Raw genomic sequence first — 5,064 nt, 5'->3', positions numbered from 1 at the left:
TTTCTGACGGAGTATCTTACCTAGATCCTCTATGCTGCCCTATTCCCATAACCCCACACATTTACCACAACTAATCCATCTAATGCACACATCTGAGGATGCTAAAGGGCAACTTCCCATGGACAATCCATCTAGCCCGCACATCTTTGGAATTCTTACTATGCCCACCCACCCCAGTGCAATACCGGCAGCTCCACATCAGAGTGGGTTGTGTGAGACCTGTTTTTGAAGTTTGAGAATGTCCCAGAAAGGGGGTGGTGCACCATTCCCGGAGATACTGCAATTCCGCGCCAATACGTGGAGTGGATGGACCAAGCCCCTATCCCGTCTCCCTGCTCCAAAAATCAATTTAATATATGGTCCTCAGATAAGGGATGTATCAGATATTAAACTGATAAGAACAGATACTACACTTGATCGTAGCCAAAAGGCCGAGAACTGTAGGAGGAAACCGGAGCACCTGGAGGAAACCCTTGCTGACTCGGGGAAAACAATGTATTGCTGTTCTCATGTATCAATTCTTAATAAATGAACTCAATGTGTTTATCTTATGTCTTGTACTGGAAATAAGCCCAAGGTTTTACAGACTTATAGCACAATGTGTTCCTGGAAACCATGTTACAGATTGTCGTAACGAATGTTGTTCGCCGTAACTGATTTTTCCATTGGAACAGCGTTGCAAATAGGGGATTGGTTCTTGAACCAAGGCACAATGCCCTATTTTCACTCAATAGTGAAAAGTTTTTGAGATTTTGTTACAGCCTTACAGTAGTGTATTTCCCGGAGAACCTGGAGGAAATCCATGCAGACACGGAAAGAATGTGCAAACTCCACATAGTCAGTGTCCTGAGGCTGGAATTGAACACGGGTCACTGATGCTGTGAGGCAGCAGTGCTAACCACTGTGCCGCTCCTGCCTACAGCCTACAGAATCCACAGACCACTTGATTAATAGATGCAGAGAACAGGATATGTGCCGTGATGCTTCTGATGCAGAGCTATCGGACAGAATTGTTGAGCCTGGTGATTGCATCCACTCCCATGAAAGAATTCTAGAATTATTTGCTAGACAAGCCAAAAGTATATAGCAAAGAGCAACTCAAGGATGGACACAAGTATGAAGTGATCCTTGCAGGTCGGCAGGTCCTAAGTGCAACCCCAATTGTTGACACACTTACCAGAGCATTCAAACCTAGCATGACCAGCAGAAGGAGCGGTCTTCAACATATACCAAGGAAATGTCCAGAATTTCTTCAATTCTGTAAGGCATGTGGCAAAAGAAATCCTTGATAACAACAATGCACTAGAGCCAGGGCTAACAAAGAACTGTGCTCAGATCCAAATGGACTATACACAATAAGAATGACCACCTGATATCCCATCAGAAACACATACAAGAGGTGATTGACAAATCAGAAAATTATGATGATGTGCCTGATGAGGCAAAGCGATGCAAACACATGTTTCATACCCTCAATCTCATAAAAAAAATGTAGATGCCATCACACCATCCAAAGTGTTTGTCAATATTAAATTATTTGCCCTAGGCAAATTTGTAACTATGCATTACTGTCAACGTTGGCATGGGATAATACTATCTCTGCAAATTCTAAAAAACACGTATCCACAGACATGGAAAACCACGGCAAATCCTGCTGCTATGAAACTTCAAGTACCTAAAAGTCCACTAATTCGAGATGAAGGATCCATAATTCATGCTTAATTACTCTTTGCGATTGATTGGCAGACTCATATAAGGTGGTATGGAACAACACAAAACAAATCACACAGCTAGTTATATAACCTGTGCTTTCCCTGTTGTGCTAAGGGCAATTTCTTAAACCACATGTTCCATTTTGATGCTTTCCCATCGATGGAATCCTTGCTGATGTCATCGCAACATTTTTCACGGCACATCAGGAATATTGTGCACCCACACTGCCATCTCAGAAGCCCAGAACTTTAATGGTAGTGGAACTGAATCCCTGGCTATTAAATCTAGGCATGGTGAGGGTAAGTTGGCTCCATAGCTTAGCAGTTCAAGCACTGTGGTTGCGAGTTCAATTCCTGCTGGAGCCTGTGGTTAAAATTTCGGGTGGCATGTTGGTACAATGGTTCGCACTACCAGCTCACTGCAGCAGGGACCCAGGTTCAATTCTCGGCTTGGGTCACTGTCTGTGTGGGATTTGCACATTCTCTCTGTCCCTGCGTGGGTGATGGATGCTCCGGTTTCCTCCCACAGTCTGGAAGACGTGCTGGTTGGGTGCATTGGCCCTTAGTGTACTCCAACAGATGCCGGATTGTGGCAGCTTGGAGATTTTCATGGTAACTTCATTGCAGTGTTAATGTAAGCCTACTTGCGATACTAATAAATAAACTTAAGGGGGACATTTTGGGTACTTCTGTTTTGCTAATTCACAGGTCAAAGGTTGATTCATAGATAGGCTTCTATGTTAGCTTTGGCATTTTGCTCTATCACACCAAGAACCTTATTGCAATTGTCTAGTGTAATATCCACACAGCAGAAGTGAAAACATTCTCATTGGAAGCTGGCACCTCCCTGGCAGATTCAACGCTGGCAGAATTCCGAAAACACAAGCAAACTCAGTGGAGCCGATGTCGGAATATTAACATATTGGCAACATCGGTCTGCGTGGAAGGGAGGTAACAGATTTTATTCCTGTACCCATTATCACGCACCCTGGGGATACTTTTACTCAACCTGCTTTTGTCGCCAAATTCTCACCGGGTGTGAATTTGCCTCCGGAAACAGGTCTCGATTTAGAATTGTTTTTTCTAAAGAGACCTTATTTGGAAACCTAAAAACGATAGCACCATACCAAGAATCTTAACATATGGTTTGGGATTTGATTACGCTGCACTCTAAGAAAGCTCCCCTATTATCTTCTAGTCGAGAAATGCCGTGAGGAAAATGTGAGGAACGGCTGCTTAGTCAAAGCTTTGGCAGAGAGCTGATGTCTGTGTGGAAACCATATCCTCACATGCTCCATGGACCTGAGTTCAATTCCGACCTTGGGTGAATGTCTGTGTGGAGTTTGCACATTTTTCCCGCATCTGTGTGTGTTTCCTTCGGGTGCTCCGGTTCCCTCCCACGCTCCAAAGATGTGCGGGTCAAGTGGATTTGCCGTGCTAAAAAATTGCCTTTAGTGTCAGGGGGACTAAGAGCATAAATAGACGGGGTTATGGGAATGGGGCCTGAGTGGGGTTGTTTTTGGCGCAGGCTCAATGGGCCGAATGGTCGTCTTCTGTATTGTAGGGATTCTATGATTCCATATTGGATTGAAAACTAGAATGAGACAGAAGACCGAATTTGGAGGTGGAGATGTTTTCAGAAGCGGGCAGGCGGTCAACTGAGCAGGAGTGCAGGCTGCCAGGCCTGTCGCTGTCTCCAAGGGATTGTTCTGGAGGTGACATCTTGGAGAAGACATCTTGAAGCAGCAGGCAATCAATTCAGATCATTGTGCCGCTGCGAATGGAGAGGCAATTTGCCACACGTGAAATGTTGTCAATGGTGCATGGCTCCATGTTCAGAACCTCATACAAGAAGATGGGGTGACAGCACAATGGGAGGCTATTGACGTTAGAGGCAATCATATTCAACAGTTTAGTTGAAGGGGAGGAAATGCATAAAGCAATGGATTCAACTTCTTCTAACTGAAGAAGTGGAGGTCTCAGATCAGGGGTGTTGGAGCGGGGGTGGGTGGGGGGTGGCAGGGGAAGCGGGGGTCGGGGGGGGGGGTAACTTTTGAGTTGTGGCCAGTCGCAAACAGGCGAAATCTGCATCGGAGGTGTTTGTGACTGAGGCTGTGTTGGGACAGTGGTGACCAGGAGCAGTGATGAGGTGCTGCATCCTCAGCAGTACAGGGATCCGTTGGTATAAATGGACACATAGGGTAGGAGGGGAAAGAAGGTGATATCCACAGCACCAGGGTACTGCCCTAACCTTGACAAGGATGTCTCTGTAGCAGTGTGGCTGATGGATTGGGCCTATCGAAGCAGTGATCAGTGCACCCTCCTCGAGGAAATTATTGGGTGTCGAGGTGGACAATGGAGATGGACTCATGTGCTGCCAATGGCCTTGAATTGATTCGATTTAACCAGAATGCCTGAGGAACATCAGATTACAAGGGAGGATGTGGTTAATAAAGCTGTTTACCAACATCCACAACACAAACACCCATCCAAAGATCTGGTGTGAATACAAGATGGTGACCATTGCCAATCCAGGGAAACTACTTGACACCTACACAGCAATGTCCCTATCCCGCTGCTCTCAGTAACATGTAAAGGTTCTGGAACACTTCCTGCTAAACAGACTCAATCCCATTCTGAAAGCAGCCTTGCAGCCCCAGTGGACAGGTTTTTACACAGGTCGCAACTGCTCTGAACAGAACCTTACTCTGACCTCACATATTGAGGCCAGATTCCAGAAAGGCCTGAAGACAGGAACTGTATTGTTGACTTATCCAGTGCCTATTCTATGATGTGGCACATAGGGCATGATGCTGAAACTTCCCAAAAACATCCACTGTGTGAAAACCATACAACTAATCCACTCCATGATCAGCAACCGACTGTCCCAAGTGCATCTTGGAGATCGAATCGCCCATCTACTCATAACCAGGACGGCATGGTGGCACAATGGTTAGCACTGCTGCCTTGCAGCGTCAGCAACCAGAGTTCAATTCCCATCTTGGGTCACTGTCTGCGGGGTGTTTGATGAGGAGATGCTGGCATTGCACTGGGTTGGGCACAGTAAGAAGTCATAAAACACCAGGTTAAAGTCCAACAGATTTATTTGGAATCACAAACTTTCAGAGTGCAGGTCCTTCATGACCCACCTGCTAAGAAGCAATGCTCCAAAAGCTCGTGATTCCACATAAACCTGTTGAACTTTAACCTGGTGCTGTGAGGCTTCTCACTGGGTGAAGTTTGCATGTTCTCCCTGTGTCTGCATGGGTTTCCTCCAGGTGCTCTGGTTTCCTCCCACAGTCCGAAAACATGCTGGTTAGGTGCATTGGCCATGCTAAATTCTCCCTCAGTG

General features: G+C 46.0%; 1 non-coding gene across 1 annotated transcript; it reads right to left on the bottom strand.

Annotated features, from left to right (window-relative positions):
* Window positions 1-252: 252 nt before the first annotated feature.
* Window positions 253-443, bottom strand: LOC145357646 (U2 spliceosomal RNA). The gene has a single exon (XR_013889339.1). It is a non-coding gene; the product is annotated as a U2 spliceosomal RNA (small nuclear RNA).
* Between the last annotated feature and the right edge of the window lie 4,621 nt (window positions 444-5,064).

Source organism: Carcharhinus amblyrhynchos, chromosome 23 (assembly GCF_965287045.1).
Source record: "Carcharhinus amblyrhynchos chromosome 23, sCarAmb.v2.hapA, whole genome shotgun sequence".
Lineage (NCBI taxonomy): Eukaryota > Metazoa > Chordata > Chondrichthyes > Carcharhiniformes > Carcharhinidae > Carcharhinus > Carcharhinus amblyrhynchos.
This window is presented reverse-complemented; position numbering and strand designations above follow the sequence as displayed.